We start from the raw sequence: 18,247 nt of genomic DNA on the forward strand, positions 1-18,247 counted from the left end.
TGGAAAAATTGCATTTCAAAGGCTAAGAAAGGAATTTGAAGCCCTTTAAAGTGCACTTGGCTTTCAAGGAAGCCTCTGACACTTGAAACAGCTGCTGCTTTAAACACTTTTGTCTGTTATCCATTGACCCCCTTGACCCACCATGGGGTCCACCACGACAGGGTCATGCTTGCGAAAACTTGCAGCAAATCCCACCGGGAGGATTTTCCACTGTGGGCGTTGGTACATAATGGGGGAGAGGGGAAGGTTTGGAGACTTGGACTTCCAGCTTGTTAATAGATGGAAATAGGTGCAACTCGCCAATTTGCATCCTCCTGCCGGCGTGGGGCATGTAGTTCTCTGCCGCATTGGTCGCAAACCGGAGCATTGGAACAGGATTGGCGCCTGCCGTCGATCCCATTTTTTTTCATGACACTTCATTCTCCGCTGGACCGGGAAACCCGCTACCAGTGTCGGGCAATGAAGAATCCATCCCCATATCTTTCACTTTGTCTCTAAATAACTCTGGATGCATCAACCCTGCTTCTAGAACTGTAACAAGGAATAAAAGGCTCCTTCACCAGAATGATGTGAATTACCTCCATAGTTGGAATAAGAGAAACAGGCCTTGGCCATTTGCTCCCTCAATTCTGATCCAGCATTCAGTCTACTCATGGCTTGCCTATGACTTCAGCTCCATTTCCCATGATGCTCCTACCAGACAGAAATCTATCCATCTGTTTCAATTGGCTCCCAGCAGCCATGATATTCTGGGAACAGCCCCAGTGCACAGGAAGATTCAAATGCAGCAAGGAAACTGGATCATAGGGCTGGATACCCGGGGCCACCCAAAGGTATAAAATCAGGAATCAAATGTGCCCACCCCCCCCATGATTCTGTGAGCGAGGCATCAGGTGGGCTGCCCCGGTGGGTGACCCACCCATGGTGCAATTGAGGCCCCTAAGTCGGCAATTAATTAATTAAGGACCTCACATGGCCAATGCTCATATTTAACAGGCAGAAGGAAAGGCCTATGTCCAGTGTGTCAGGTTCAACCCAACTGGCTGCTGGCCAGCGAAAGTTTGGCAAGGGATGTGCCTCATTTCTGGGTATCCGGTGCCAATCACAGGAAGCCCCTCATAGGTTTTCTTCCCCATGTCCAACCTCCCCCTGCACTCCAACCCTGTCCATATGACCCCCACCCCATTGTCAGAGTCTGCCAGCATGGCACTGTCAAAACTGGATTGAACGGGAGGTCCGAGTCCATCGCTGACCACCTCCATCTTGGCGTCCTGTAGTACGGACAATGTCTGAGGTTTGTGGTGGCACTGCCACTACAGTAGGGCTGCTGGGCTCCGACTGGCTGACAGCTCTATGAGCAAGGACATCCTTCTGGAGAAGGACTGAAGTCTTGCCTCATAATAATTCAAGGCCCATTGTCTGAAAGATTGAAGCAGGGTGGGCTGGTGAGGCGGGCTCATCTCCAATGTTTACCCTGGGATGGGAGGAGCCCACCATAGCCTTATTTATAATACGGCCCATTGTATTATAGCTGCAAAAAAGAATCATATGAATTGGAAACAATAACTCTGTTTCTCTCCCCAAAGGTTCTGCCAGACCTGCTGGGTTTGTCCAGCGTTTTCTGTTTTTATTACCATGGTATTACATATACTTTACAGCGCAGAAAAAAGGTCATTCAATCTAATCTATGGTGATCTTTTTTGTCCACAGAAGCCACCGTCCACCCCACATGATTTAAAAATTTCAGCATATGCAGCTATTCCCTTCTCCCTCATGCATGTACCTCGCTGGGGCAGCATAGCGGCACAGTGGTTAGCACTGCTGCCTCACGCCACTGAGGACCCAGGTTCGATCCTGGCCCTGGGTCACGGTCTGTGTGGAGTTTGTACATTCTTCCCATGTCTGTGTGCGTTTCGTCCCCACAACCCAAAGATGTGCAGGTAGGTGCATTGGTCACGCTAAATTTACCCTTAAGCAAACTCCCCCCACCCATCAGTGAAGCAGATTCAACAGCAACTTTGAAAAGGAATTCCTGGGCATTTACTTTGAAAATGAAAGATTTGGGGGTAACATCAAAAGGAGTGGGACTAAATTAATCGCTCTACCAAAAGCTAGCACAGACCTGTTGGCCCAAATGGCCTCTTTCTGTGGTATAAACTTCAGTAAAGATGGTTAAAACAAAGATGTTGGAACAGCTGCAGACAAGTAAAGCTTGTACTGAGCTGCGTAGGCCCTGAGTTCATTTCCTGATATGTGCTCCATTAGCTGATCTCAGTTGGTAAGTGGGAGAACTCACCGAGGATCTATGGGCAGTGTTTGAAACGAGAGAATTCTCCTCTGGTTGCGAGTGTGGGCACTGAGGGGGCAGAATTGGCCTGTGATCATGGTGGCACGGTTTGACCTTGGGTGTGGTGCAGCACTGCTGCTGGGACAGCTAGAAGAGTAAGTCAGCACGAAGTCAGCTTCAGCACAGCTCGGCAGGGAGCTTGGGCATTAAAACACAAAGAAGTGAAGGGTGGAAACGGTGAGACACCAGCACTGGGCAGTGTATCAATGTAAGGGCTGGAAGGGTAATGATTTTAATCATCTCACATGCACCATTCCTGCTGGTGATGGGGGCGGGGTTATACAGGGGTTACCATCAGAGTCACAGATATTGTTAGAGAACAGTCCAGTCTGAGTTCACCATTATTTATAGCTCCCAAATACATAATGTAGATTTTGACAACTTATCCATATCAGTTACTTGAAATCTGTCCCAAATCACAATGCATCAATAGAACTGCATATCGTTTCCGATTTATTTAGCTGTGGTCTTTCCTGTTTAAAGCTTCTACCTCTTATGCAATATCTCATGTGTATACATTACAGTCTGAGACACAGACATTTGTACAGAGAGGCTTTCACACTCACAATCAATCATGTACAAACATGCTTACAGACGCATATGAACGCATTCACACACACAGCCACGCATGCATGTGGACAGACATCCACACCCACATATTCACACACATGCACACATGCTCACACCATATGTACACACATACACGCAGTATACACATACAAATGGACGAACACACTCATACGTACACAAGCACAAATATACACATGGTCCCACACACCCACACCCACAGACGCATACATGCATACACACCCACATGTACATTGACATGCAAACATATATGTGCTCACACATGTGTGCACACACACAAGTACGCATTCACACACACATACATAAACTCAAATATAGACGCATATCACACACACACATCTGTCACATCCAAATATACATGCATAGACACACGTCTTACTGACACTGTGATCTACTTGTTCCACTTGCAGGAGAACGTATTTTTTAGGCAGTGCAGTAGGTATTGGGCAAGTGTCAGGTCACACACCTGACCCGTCCACTCCACTGTCAAAGATAAACCTGACAAACACAATCCTTTGCCTCCAGGGTCAGCCTTGAGGATCTTCTTTGCAGAGCCTCAACATTGAGAATATTTCCCCTTTTGTCCAGGTGACTGAAAAGAAAGAACTTCCATTTATTCAGCATCCTCTTCACAGTCTCGGGATATCCTAAAATGTTTCACGGCTAATGGAGTATTTTTTTTGGAAGTATAATCATTGCTCTCAGTCTTTTGGGAGGAAGGCTCATTTGGAAGCCTAAGTACGACACTTTGCAGGCGCTTTCTCCTCTCCATTTGAAAGGCAACCTCTTACGGATTAAATTAGAGAGAGAAAAATAGCTAAAAGAAAGTGATGGCTCAATGTGAATGCACATCCCCCTGCTAAACTCAGCCATGCTGACGAGAAAGGATTGCACTGAGAATGCATTGATCTCAACTGCAATTGGCAGCGGTAGCTCAGTGATTGCCAAGTCAGAATGCTGTGGGTTCATGTCGCATTCCAGGAGCACGCAATGCAGGCTGACCTTCCAGTCCAGGGCGGAGGGAGTGCTGCTCTGCCTGGAGGTTCTGTTGTTCAGAAGCAATATTAAATTGATGCCCCGTATAAAAGACCCCACAGAACTATTTTGAAGAAAATACAGGGAGCTCCCCCCTGGTACCCTATCCAATGATTATTCTCCCCAACCATCATCACTTAAAAGCAGATTATCTGGTCATTTATTCCACTGTCACCTGGGGAGCTTGCTGTGCATAAATTGACCGCTGTGTTTCTTATATTGCAAAAGTCAGTACACATCAAGAACACTTCACTGGCTGGGAAGGGCCTTGGGACACCCACAGGATGTGAAAGTAATGTACTTCTGAGCTGCAGACATAGGGTAAACGTCAAGCAGGCGTCCTGCTCCTGGTTGCTCACTCGGGAGAGTACCTGGTGTCTGTTCCAGGTAAGGACTGCATCACACATTGAAGTACTCTCATGTTAAGAATGGCCACACAGGTGAGGTAGCAGTGCTTCATATCCCAGGACAGGACAATAGCATTAATGTGACTGGAAGGTAGCTTTGCCTTGTGACTGTACAGTTAACAAGCTGATCACGCACTTTGCCCTGTAACGGAGAGGGGTTGCTGTCACATTAAACAGCGGAACCTCACTTTTCAACAGCATCAAAAAATAGGTGATTTACAATGTCACGCTGGAAGTCACTGCCTATCTTTTGACAATTATCATGGTTTTCATTGCAGTTGTGACAGCAGGCAGCTGGCGTACTAGGCAATCTTAGCTTTCTGATTGATGTCTGGTAGAAAACAGTTTTTAGTGGGGTCCTGGGGCAGTCTCTGCCACACCTGCTGCTAAGCTTCAAGCACAATCTCACCATGTGTGTGTACGTGTCTGTAGGGTAGGGCGATCCTGGAGATAGTTATCTAAAGGAGATTTTGTCGGGTTCAAAAGAATAGAAATATAGAATTATACAGCATGGAAGGAGACCATTCAGCCACCAGGTCTGGGCTAGCTCCTTGAAGGAGCAATCCAAAAGTCCCACTCACCTGCTCTTTCCTCAAAGATTTGCAAATTTTGTTCCTTCCAAGTATTTATTCCATTGAGCAGTAAATACAATTCCGTTCTTCGGAAAGGGTATGCCTGGGATTTCAGGAGCACCTTTCCTTGCATCTCTTAGAAACCTCTAAATGCATTGCACCCAACAAATAATTTTGAAATATGTGTAATATATTCCGTCTATTGAAATATATGAATTGCTGGTTTGCCAGCCAAGATAGTGGTCATTTTGCCATTTTGACTGCCACTTGTACCCGCAAAATATTCATGAGATAAATGGCCGGGTCATTCTCCCTTTTGGTGACATCGATGAAGGGAGGAATGCTGGCAGATCAACCACACCCCCCCCCCCACCCCAGTCCCCCCCCCCCCCTACCCTCCCCTCCCCCAACCCCCCCCCCCCCCCCCCCACCCCCACCAAACCCCATGCCCCTAACCCTGGCATTGACATCCTTTAGTGTGAAGAACATTGAGAAAATAAAGTGACAAAGTAAAATGTACTTAACCAAAATGGGAAAGGCTTTTAATTGCACTCGCTCTTATAGGATTGATAAGAAACATTTTGAACAATAGCATTATCCAGCTCTGACTGCAATAACCCAGTCAACACTCCAGAATGAAACAAACTAACGGGAAACACGGCTAAGCCCCTCAAGAAAGGCAATCCTTTCTGGTTTGCTCTCCCAGCATGATGGATAGCAGTTGGACTGAGACGGGATTGAGTTTCACTGGATCTGGATGTGCCAAGCATCTGATATCCCGCCTGCACTTGATTGATATTATCAAGGATGATTTAAACTTGAGAGCAGAAGATCTACAATTGACCTTCAATGTAATGTGTACAGAGGTGATCCAATGGGCTGAAGATGGGGGTGGGGCAGTGTGGGACAGGAGGTGGGTGGTTGGTAGTTACTTCCTCTGTTCCCACAACTAGCTGACCCCTGTGTCTCTTTCATGTCCGATTTGAAAATTGAATTGTTCCATTGCTCTCCCCCCCCCCCCCCCCCCCCCCCCCCTCCTCCACCACCTTGCTGATGAGACGTTAAAACCAAGGCCCCTTCTTTTTCATTTTTTTTATTCTTTTCTCAGAGCTACAAAGCCAGAGTGGACGGTGCAAGTCCTTCATCCACCTCCTTCCTAGTTTTAAAAAACAATTGAAATTGAATCCAATTCATGATCCCCACAAAGGGACATACCAGATCCAAGCTGACAAGAAGAGGCAGTACACCTGATCTTGGACTTGATCCGGACCAAAAGGCTGAGAAAAGACACCGTGGTACAGTTCTAAGGCAGAGTTCCCCGTGTCCCACGTAGATACTTATCTGTCAATTACCACTCCTTAGTGATGGCAGTCGACAGACTGTTCATTATCACTTTGCTCTTTGTTGGATCGTACTGTGCACAAAATGGACCACACTTCAAAAAGTACCTCGTTGGCTGTAAATCACATCAGGATCACCTGAGGTTGTGAAAGGCACTATATAAATGCACGTTCTTTCTTTAAATCAGCCTCACCTTGGCCACGATATAATCTGGTCAGATTGGAGCGACAGGCAGAGTGATTTAATTTCCGGTAAAGATTGTCCATCACTCACACCATCGCCGCTTTTGTTCGCCACGGGCATCACGGTAGCACAGTGGTTAGCACTGTTGCTTCACAGCTCTAGGGTCCCAGGTTCGATTCCTGGCTTGGATCACTGTCTGTGCGGAGTCTGCACATTCTCCCCGTGTCTGCGTGGGTTTCCTCCGATTTCCTCCCACAGTCCAAGAACGTGCAGGCTAGCTGGATTGGCCATGCTAAATTGCCCTTAGTGTCCAAAAGGGTTAGGAGGGCTTATTGGGTTCAGGGGGTAGGGTGGAAGTGAGGGCTTACGTGGGTCGGTGCAGACTCGGTGGGCCGAATGGCCTCCTTCAGCACTGTATGTTCTATGTTCTGTGATCCGGCCAGCGTCTGTGCCAGAAGTAGCTACCAACAAAAAGAAAGAAATTAGAACAGAAAAAAAAAAGCCAACTGGATTCAAACCAGTCCATAAAATTCACCTCATATATTATTAAAACTAATGTACGGCCTGTCATGATACTGAGGCTGCAGTTGCACCTCGGGGTGCATGCGACAGCTATAAAGTGCAACAGTAGCGCAGTATTGCAGTAACGCAGGCTTGTGGTGCTGCCAAGTTCTTTCAGAGAATTACAGGAGATTTGTTACCTCATGTGGAAGCAAATTGTCACTGTCTTCCGCAAACACCCCTCAGGTCAATGCTTGACTACTGCCCTCACCAACTGCAGTCAGTATTTATACTCGTACTACAAGGGAGCCTGTGGTTATCCTCAAGCAACAGCGAGTCTATTTAGTGGGAGGGAGCTGAGTGGTTGAATTGTTTGTGATCTCCCGTCCACCATCCTTTCATCTCCCCTTTTTACGTCCTACAAAGTCTCACCAGGTCAGGCAGCATCTATGGAGAGGACACCGGATTAAGGAGTTAGATTCTCATGGAATTCGGGAGAGGATGAGGTGAGGGTGATAAAATGGCGGCCGTGGCCAGATTCTGGGCTTCCCTGCCCCAATCCGGCACTCCCCTGATTTCACCAGTGCGGATTAAGGATGCTGGTTGGTTCAGGTGCCCACACCCTGCATTCCACAAATGGCCAGCTCCATTGCGGAGATAGGCATCTCCTAGACCTCTGCAGTTTTCATGGATTCGGGCCAACCTTTCAAGAACTTGCTGTTCACAGTCCCTCAGGGGTGTGCTGAACCATAGTCTGGCTGAGGGAACCTTTTGAAAGGTAAGTTCAAAAAGTCTCACCCATATCCCTCCTGCCAACCTCATGCACCCACCTATCACCCATGGCCCCTCTTACCTGGCATGCCAATCGATGCTGTGTCACTCATACCCCCATAGCCACTCATACGCTCCATGCCAAGTTATGCCCCTTCACCCACCCCAAATGGCCATTCAAACCCTAAATACTAAGCTATGGCAATTGCGTGTCCATTCACCCAGTATACACTCTGTACAGAACCACTGAACCCTATTGTGACAATAGCATGTAAATAAAAGGTTTAAAAACAGCCATGCATTCATAACCTTCCAGTTTATTTTAAAAACTATATTTACTACAGCTCTATAAAAGTGTCAATCATCCAGTTCCTTTAAAATATCAATAGCTGAAACTGAAAGCACTTGATGACACTTTATCTTGTGTAAATACAGATTATGCAATGGATAGAATAGATAATAGAGATAGAGCTGTTAATGTTAGGAGTAGGGCTGAGTGCGAGAGACTGAGTGAGTGAGTGGGGGTGAGTGCAAGTGACTAACTGAGTGGGGATGAGTGTGAGAGACAGAGTGAGTGGGTGGGAATGTGTGGGAGAGACTGAGTGAGTGAATGGGGCTGAGTAGGAGAGTCTGAGTGAGCGACTGAGTGAGTGTGGTGAATGTGAGAGATTGAGTGAGTTTTTAAAAATAAATTTAGAGTACTCAATTCTTTTTTTCCCAATTAAGGGGCAATTTAGCGTGGCCAATCCACCTACCCTGCACATCTTTGGGTTGTGGTGGCGAGACCCACGCAGACATGGGAAAATGTGCAAACTCCTCACAGACAGTGACCGGGGCACCATAGGCAGCAGTGCTAACCACCGCGCCACCGTGCCATCCAACTGAGTGAGTGAATGAGTTAGGGTGAGTGTGAGAGACTGAGTGAGAGTGAGTGAGTGAATGGGGGTGAGTGAGTGAGTGAATGGGAGTGAGAGGGAATGTGTGCGTGAAACTGAGTGAGTGAGTGAGTGTGGGTGAGTGAATGGGGGTGAGTGTGGGAGACAGAGTGAGCGAGTGAGTGAGTGAATGGGAGTGAGTGTGAGAGACTGAATGAGTGAGTGAGTGAGTGAGCATGAATGAGTGAGTGTGAGCAAGTGAGTGAGTGAAGGGGGTGAGTGCGAGAGACAGAATGAGTGAGTGTGAGTGAGTGAATGGGGTGAGGGCGAGAGATTGAATGAGTGGGGTGAATGAGAGTGAGTGAGTGTGAGCGAGTGAATGAGTGAATGGGGTGAGTGTGAGAGACTGTGTGAGTGAGCGAGTGAGTGAGTGTGAGTGTATGAGTGATTGAGTGAGTGTGAGTGAGTGTAAGTGAGTGAGTGATTGAGTGAGTGTGAGTGCGCGTGAGTGAGAGTGAGTGAATAGGGGTGAGTGAGTGAGTGAATGGGGATGAGTGCGAGAGACTGAATGAGTGAGTGTGTGACTTGAGTGTGAGTGAGTGAGTGAATGGGGTGAGTGAGTGAGTGAATAGAGGGTGAGTGTGAGTGAGTGAGTGTGAGTGAGTGAGTGTGAGTGAGTGAGTGTAAGTGAGTGAATGGAGGGTGAGTGTGAGTGGCTGAAAGAGTGACTGAATGGAGGGTGAGTGTGATTGGCTGAATGAGTGAGTGAGTGTGAATGAGTGAGTGTTAGTGTGTGAGTGAGTTTGAGTGAGTGTTAGTGAGTGAGTGTATGGGAGTGAGTGAGTGAATGGGGTGAGTGTGAGAGACTGACTGAGTGAGTGTGAGTGAGTGTAAGTGAGTGAGTGATTGAGTGAGTGTGAGTGCGCGTGAGTGAGAGTGAGTGAATAGGGGTGAGTGAGTGAGTGAATGGGGATGAGTGCGAGAGACTGAATGAGTGAGTGTGTGACTTGAGTGTGAGTGAGTGAGTGAATGGGGTGAGTGAGTGAGTGAATAGAGGGTGAGTGTGAGTGAGTGAGTGTGAGTGAGTGAGTGTGAGTGAGTGAGTGTAAGTGAGTGAATGGAGGGTGAGTGTGAGTGGCTGAAAGAGTGACTGAATGGAGGGTGAGTGTGATTGGCTGAATGAGTGAGTGAGTGTGAATGAGTGAGTGTTAGTGTGTGAGTGAGTTTGAGTGAGTGTTAGTGAGTGAGTGTATGGGAGTGAGTGAGTGAATGGGGTGAGTGTGAGAGACTGACTGAGTGAGTGTGAGTGAGTGAGTGTGAGTGAGTGAGTGTGAGAGACTGAGTGAGTGAATGTGAGTGAGTGAATGAGTGAGTGAGTGTGAGAGACTGAGTGAGTGAATGTGAGTGAGTGAATGAGTGAGTGAGTGTGAGTGAGTGAGTGAATGGGGGTGAGTGAGTGAGTGAATGGGGATGAGTGCGAGAGACTGAATGAGTGAGTGAGTGTGTGACTGAGTGTGAGTGAGTGAGTGAATGGGGTGAGTGAGCGAGTGAATAGAGGATGAGTGTGATTGAGTGAGTGTGAGTGTGTGAGTGAGTGTGAGTGAGTGTGAGTGAGTGAGTGTATGGGAGTGAGTGAATGGGGTGAGTGTGCGAGACTGACTGAGTGAGTGTGAGTGAGTGAGTGTGAGTGAGTGTAAGGGAGTGAGTGAATGGGGGTGAGTGAGTGAGTGAATGGGGGTGAGTGTGAGAGACTGAGTGAGTGAGTGTGAGTGAGTGAGTGTGAGTGAGTGAGTGTGAGAGACTGAGTGAGTGAATGTGAGTGAGTGAATGAGTGAGTGAGTGTGAGTGAGTGAGTGAATGGGGGTGAGTGAGTGAGTGAATGGGGATGAGTGCGAGAGACTGAATGAGTGAGTGTGTGACTGATTGTGAGTGAGTGAATGGGGTGAGTGAGTGAGTGAATAGAGGATGAGTGTGATTGAGTGAGTGTGAGTGAGTGAGCGAGTGAGTGAGTGAATGGAGGGTGAGTGTGAGTGAGTGAGTGTGAGTGTGTGTGAGTGAGTGTGTGTGTGAGTGAGTGAATGGGAGTGAGTGAGTGAGTGAATGGGGTGAGTGTGAGAGACTGAGTGAGTAAGTGTGAGTGAGTGAGTGTGAGTGAGTGAGTGAATGGGGGTGAGTGAGTGAGTGAGTGAGTGAGTGAATGAGGTGAGTGAGTCAGTGAATAGAGGGTGAGTGTGAGTGAGTGAGTCAGTGAATGGAGGGTGAGTGTGAGAGACTGAGTGAGTGAGTGTGAGAGACTGAGTGAATGTGAGTGAGTGAATGAGTGAGTGAGTGAGTGAATGGGGGTGAGTGAGTGAGTGAATGGGGATGAGTGCGAGAGACTGAATGAGTGAGTGAGTGTGTGCCTGAGTGTGAGTGAGTGAATGAATGGGGGTGAGTGAGTGAATAGAGGGTGAGTGTGAGTGAGTGAGTGTGAGCGAGTGAGTGAGTGAATGGAAGGTGAGTGTGAGTGGCTGAATGAGTGAGTGAGTGTGAGTGAGTGAGTGTGAGCGAGTGAGTGAATGGAGGGTGAGTGTGAGTGGCTGAATGAGTGAGTGAGTGTGAGTGAGTATGAGTATGTGTGAGTGAGTGTGAGTGAGTGTGTGAGTGAGTGAATGTGAGTGAGTGTGACTGAGTGAGTGAATGAGAGTGAGTGAGTGAATGGGGTGAGTGTGAGAGACTGAGTGAGTGAGTGTGAGTGAGTGAGTGTGAGTGAGTGAGCGAGTGAATGGGGTGAGTGAATGGGGGTGAGTGTGAGAGATTGTGAGTGAGTGTGAGTGAGTGTGAGGGAGTGAGTGAATGGGGGTGAGTAGTGAATGAAAGGGGGTGAGTGTGAGAGACTGAGTGAGTAAGTGTGAGTGAGTGAGTGAGTGAGTGTGAGATTCTGAGTGAGTGAATGTGAGTGAGTGTGAGGGAGTGAATGGGGGTGAGTGAGTGAGTGAATGGGAATGATTGCGATAGATTGATTGAGTGAATGTCTGTGGGTAGTGTGAGCTAGTGAGTGAGTGAAAGGGGGTGAGTGCGAGAGACTGAGTGAGTGAGTGTATGGGGTCAATGATTGTGAGTGAGTGTGAATGAGTGAGTGAATGGGGATGAGTGCGAGAGATTGAGTGAGTGGGGTGAGTGTGAGTGAGTGAATGGGGGTGAGTGAGTGAGTGAATGGGGATGAGTGCAAGAGACTGAGTGAGTGAGTGAGGGAGTGAGTGAATGGGGGTGAGTGAGTGAATGGGGTGAGAGTCAGAGTGAGTGAGTGAGGGAGTGAGTGAATGGAGGTGAGTGCGAGAGACAGAGTGAGTGAGTGAGGGAGTGAGTGAATGGAGGTGAGTGCGAGAGACAGAGTGAGTGAGTGAGGGAGTGAGTGAATGGAGGTGAGTGCGAGAGACAGAGTGAGTGAGTGAGGAAGTGAGTGAATGGGGTGAGCGAGTGAGTGAATGGGGGTGAGTGTGAGAGACTAAATTAGTGAGTGAGTGAATGAATGGGGGTGAGTGTGAGAGACTGAAAGAATGAATGAGTGAGTGAGTGTGGGTGAGTGAGAGAGACTGAGTGAGTGAGGGAGTTAGTGAATGAATGGGGGTGAGTGAGTGAGTGAATGGGGGTGGGGGTGAGAGACTGAGTGAGTGAGTGAGTGTAAGTGAGCGAGTGAGTGAGTGTGAGTGTATGAGTGATTGAGTGAGTCTGAGCGAGTGTGAGTGAGCGAGAGTGAGTGAGTGAATGGGGGTGAGTGAGTGATGAATGGGGATGATTGCGAGAGACTGAATGAGTGAGTGAGTGTGTTTTAGAGTGTGTGAGTGAGTGAGTGAGTGAATGGGGGTGAGGGAGTGAGTGAACAGAGGGTGAGTGTGAGTGAGTGAGTGTGAGTGAATGAGTGCGAGTGAGTGAGTGAGTGAATGGAGGGTGAGTGTAAGTGGCTGAAAGCGAGTGAATGGAGGGTGAGTGTGAGTGGCTGAATGAGTGAGTGAGTATGAGTGAGTGTGAGTGAGTGAGTGTGTGAGTGAGTGAGTGAATGGGAGTGAGTGAGTGAATGGGGTGAGTGTTTGAGACTGAGTGAGTGAGTGTGAGTGAGTGTGTGAGTGAGTGTGAGGGAGTGAGTGGATGGGGGTGAGTGAGTGAGTGAATGGGGGTGTGTGAGAGACTGAGTGAGTGACTGTGAGTGAAACAGTGCGTGGGTGAGTGAGTGAACGGGGGTAAGACATTGATCTAATTTTGCCCAGCAATTATTCCTTTCCTTAGAACCCAAACTTTATTTTTTGAAATCCAATTTATTGTTGTACCAAGCTTTGAAGTTTGCTTATCAGCTCTTGAGAAGAATATGCAAATATGACCCTTGAGCAAAATGGTTGTGCAGGTTGCTCTAGAGTGTGTATTGGTTGAATGGGCACCGAGGTGGAGAAGGTTGACATGCAGGGTATGAATGAACATCGGGGTGGACAGAGAGAAATAACTTGGCATGGATGGTATGAGGGACCATGTGGGGTGGATGGAGGGGCATAGGTTGGCAAGCAGACATGGGTATAGCATTTTGTATTTACTTTTCAGAGAGTTCTCTTACCAACCTTTACAGGATATGGAGATGCCTGAAGTGGAGATGCAAGACGTGCCAGATCATCGACATAGGTACCACCGTTACACGTGAGAACACCACCCACCAGGTAGGTGGCACATACTCGTGCCACTCAGCCAACGTTGTCTACCTCATACGCTGCAGGAAAGGATGTCCCGAAGCATGGTATATTGGCGAGATCATGCAGATGCTGCGACAACGGATGAACGGACATCGCGCGAGAATCGCAGGAATGTTCCCTTCCAGTTGGGAACACTTCAGCAGTAAAGGGCATTCAGCCTCTGATCTCCGGGTAAGCGTTCTCCAAGGCGGCCTTCAGGACGCGCGACAATGCAGAATCGCCAAGCAGAAACGTATAGCCAAGTTCCGCACACATGAGTACGGCCTCAACTGGGACCTTGGATTTCATGTCACATTACATTCACCCCCCCCCCCCCCCCCCCTCCAACCATATGGCCTGGGCTTGCGAAATCCTACCAACTGTCCTGGTTTGAGACAATTCACACCTTTTTAACCTGGGATTATCCCTTGCTCTGGATCTGTAAAGTCTTAATTACCTGCACATGCTCGCATTCAAAATATAGTCTTGCATCTTTAACTTTGTCTATATATATGTTTCTGGAACCTACCTCTTCATTCACCTGAGGAAGATGCAGTGCTCTGAAAGCTAGTGATTTGAAATAAACCTGTTGGACTTTAACCTGGTGTTGTATGACTTCTTACTACAACCTTTACAGATGTACCATGGAATGCATCCTATCTGGCTGCATCACAGCCTGGTATAGCAACTGCTCGGCCCAGGACCGCAAGAAACTTGAGAGTCGTGAACACAGCCTATTCCACCATGCGAGTCCGCCTCCCATCCATTGACTCTGTCTATACCTCCCGTTGCCTGGGGAAAGTGGGCAGCATAATCAAAGATCCCTCCCACCTGGCTTATTCACTCTTCCAACTTCTTCCATTGGGCAAGAGATATCAAAGTTTGAGAACAAGCACAAACAGATTCAAAAACAGCTTCTTCCCCGCTGTTACCAGACTCCTAAACGACTCTCTTATGGACTGACCTCATTAACACTACACCTCATTAACATGCTTCACCCGATGCCGGTATCTATGTATTTACATTGTGTACCTTGTTGCCCTATTATGTATTTTATTTTTATTTTCCTTTCTTTTCATGTACTAATTGACCTGCTCGCAGAAAAATACTTTTCACTGTACCTCAGTACACGTGACAATAAACAAATCCAACTCAATCCAATCCATGCTGCAGTTCAGAATATCTTTGATGGGCCATGAACCACAAATCCTTTAAGAGCTGGCCTGCCTCCATGAAAATTACAGGAGATGAGGAGCTGCCTATCCTGGCATTGGAACCGACCAGAATGGGAGTATGAGGTGTGGATTCACGACCTGCACAAACCCGCACACTTATCCCGCACCGAGGAAAATTGAAAGCACCGGAATCGGGTCCTGGCTGTCATTTTAAAAGCACAGCAGAGTCTCCCAGGCTGTGTGAAAATCCAGCCCATTGACCTTGTACAGGTGGATAGTTATTATTGAAACCTCATCAACAGAACAAGCTAGTCCCTGTGCTTCCAGTACATCCACGGCCCTTCAGCAGGCAGTATTGTCAAAACAGTAAAACACCTGCCTTCAGTCCTCAAGTTGTTTCTCATTTTGATGTAGGTAGACAAGTGGTTTAAGTGAGATTATTGTACAGGAAGCCTGTCAGCTGTTGATGAAAAGAGTTGGCTGCTTGTGTGGCAGGTAGTAGGTGGAAGACTGAGGCAGATATCGGGTGTCAACAAGGTTGAAAACTATCCGCAAGATGTGTGAAGGAGGGAGGAGTGAGGCTGGAGAGACGGAAGAGATGAAGGCGGAGAGTTACTGTTTATGGATTAGGAATGGTTTTAAGCATAACCGTGCACAAACATCAGCTTCTTTGTGTGAAAATGTGAAGGGTTCAGCATTCTTGTCAATTAGATTGTTTGATATGTCCTAGTTGTGACTCAGATAGTCACCCTCTCACCTCTGAGTTAGGAGGGTGCGTTCCAGGGATTTGAGCGGAGATTCCCACCGGAGACTCCAGCGCAGTACCGAGGGAGTGGTGTCTTGTTGGAGATGCTGGGCAGGATTCTCCGGTTCCCCAACCGCGTGATTCTTGGGAGCGCGCTGTTTGCTGTCAGCAGGATTCTCGATTCCCGCCTCTTGACAATAGGATTTCCCAATAAAGCCACCCCTCGCCATCGGAGAACCCGCGGGAGGGGGTACGCTGCCAGAGTTAATTGGCTGCTGTCTTTCGAAAGAGTTTCTCTCTATTCTTTTCTTTCAGGCAGGTTGTGGCAATGTTCAGAGAGCTGTGGTGTCCTGGCCAATAGAGATACTTCAATCAACATCAGTAAAAAAATCAAAACGATGGTTTGAGTGCTTGTTTCATTGCTGTTGTTGGGAGCTTGCGATGCACAAGTTGGCTGCTGTTTCCGTTGCAACAAGTGACTACACCAGTCCTTAATTGGTTCTGGATTGTCTTGACACTGTAAAAGACATTATAGAAATCCACTCCTTTGTTCTCGAGCCACAGTAAATATTTCTCAGAGGCTGGAGTGGAGAGGCCTATTTGAAGAATCGAAGCCCGAAAAGGCAGTGGAAGCCGACACTGGCACTTGTGTCAGATGAAAGGTACAATCAGGTTTCTCCAATTCAGACTCGAGCAATGGTCCACACAGCCATCACTCCGCTCAGATTGCGAGTTTATAAAATAAGTTCTTAACTCACCAGTGCATCAATCGGTTTCTGATTCGCACAGATCACCACTGCAGACCACCTCCCGAGCCCAGTGCTCACTATCAGTTCACTTGTGCATTTTAGCTGGATGATGAGGGTTTAATGTTCTTAATGAGCGGATGAAAATCCCTCCAAAGGCTGGGCTAATTCAAACAGAAGGAGACAGCAAAGAAAAGGACAGATGACGGAAGACTGATTGCACCAGGGATGTTTACTGTGAAGTCTCGCACATGGTTATGTTTGGAGTGTAATCGTACAAGATCAGCAGAAACACCCACCCTGCCAGCTAATCAATTAGAGGCAGAGTGAAAAGCTTTCCAAAACTCCTCAGTGCATCGGAGCAAGAAAGCAAAGGGGGCGGGTGAGGGGGGTTGGGGGCAGAGAGTGACGGGAGCAGGAGCCCAAACAGATGGACTCGGGAACACTGGGTGAATCAGCTCCTACGTAGGCACAGCTTTTGTCCGAATCTGTAATGTTGGAATGTTTTCCTGTTTCAGCGCCTATGCCAACTTGGGTTATTGGCCCCACCAGTAACAGACCAGTACCCATGTTACATTGGTTCCCCCAAGACCAGTGGGGCCCAAGAGCCGGAACTGGTGAGTTCAAGGCACACCATGGCTCTTTGTAAATTTAAATTCGATGTAAAAAAGATGGAAATAAAAGGTTAGTTATCAGCAAAGCTGTCTGGTTGTCATAAAAAAACATATTGGTTCATGTCCATTTAAGGGAGAGGAATCTTATCTGATCTGAGCCTGCCTGTGACCCTTATCTCAACACCAATATCACTGACCCTCAACTTTCTCCTGAAATGGCCTCTCCCACTCAGTTCCATCAAAACCCCTGCAAATGGTTTCAGAAGGTCCAACACCACTTTCTCAGGGGAACAAGGGATAGACAATTAAATCCACATTCCGACAATTACGTTTTTAAAAACTGATATACTTACTTTTGTTTAGTCACTGAGTTGATTTGACTAAGGCCAGCTCACCCCTGCCATCTATCAATGTTGGCCAGAGGTTTGAAGAACAAATATAAAATGTATATCTCAATGCCATATGAAGCAGAATTTCTCAGAAACCAACCATTTTGTCCCAAGCTCACTTATAATTTTGCTTCACAATTCATTTTAGGTCTCTTTCATGTTAGATGTATCAGGCACAAAGTTTGAACAACAATAGTTCAAGTTATAATTCCTTTTGTTAAGGAAGAGTAAATAGTCGATGAAGTTATGATAAAAGTTAGCCATGATCTGATTGAATGGTAGAACAGGCTTGAGGAGCTGAATGGCCTAATCCTGTTCCAGTGCTCCTTTCTATATCAGCCCTTTCTGTACAACATCCCAGAGGCCTCATGCGTCTGGATACATTTTCCAATGGTCATGACTACTTGTGACACTAATAAGGATTATTATTATCATTATTTATACCACAATAAGGAGGATAGTCCCATAAGAGGGTGTTTAAGGGCTCCCACACCCTATACAATGAGGGCAGGGATGACAAACCACAACCGTTCTGAAATCAGCCCAGTATTCAGAGCCAGAGCTCTGGAGAAGAAGTTCAAATCCTGCAGCTTTTGACTTAGAGGCAGAAATAGTTCCCACCGTGCCAAAGGATCATCCATAAATAAATGATTGAAGTCCCCTATTAAACCAAAGGTTGCATAGCCTCCATCTAGGACTTTCACAGGGGCGGCATGGTGGTGCAGTGGTTAGCACTGTTGCCCACGGCACTGAGAACCCCGGTTCGATCCCGGCCTTGGGTCACTGTCCGTGTGGAGTTTGCACATTCTCCCCGTGTCTGCATCGGTCTCAGCCTCACAACCCAAAGATGTGCAGGATAGGTGGATTGGCCATGCTAATTTGCCCATAATTGGAAAAAATAATTGGGTCCTCTAAATTTATAAGGTAAAACCTAGGACTTTCACTGCGATAGGTTTCCTTCCTTCATACCCTCCTGTGTGGAGAGTGGTTAGATTGTGGAACTTGCTACCACATGGAGCAGTTCAAGATGGCGGTTCACCATCACCTTCCCAACAGCCATTGGAGATGGGCAGTAGTTTTTGGCTGAGTCGGCGATGCCCACACCCCGTGAATGAACAAAAGAAAGTTGAGGCAATTAGCAGAGAGGAATTTAAAGAGAATATAAATAATTATATGAGGGAGAAAAGAATAGAAGAATGTATTGATAGAATTAGATAAAGTAGGGGAGGGGGGTGGGGGAAATGCTTCAAACACTGACTTA

Source organism: Scyliorhinus canicula, chromosome 15 (assembly GCF_902713615.1).
Source record: "Scyliorhinus canicula chromosome 15, sScyCan1.1, whole genome shotgun sequence".
NCBI lineage: Eukaryota > Metazoa > Chordata > Chondrichthyes > Carcharhiniformes > Scyliorhinidae > Scyliorhinus > Scyliorhinus canicula.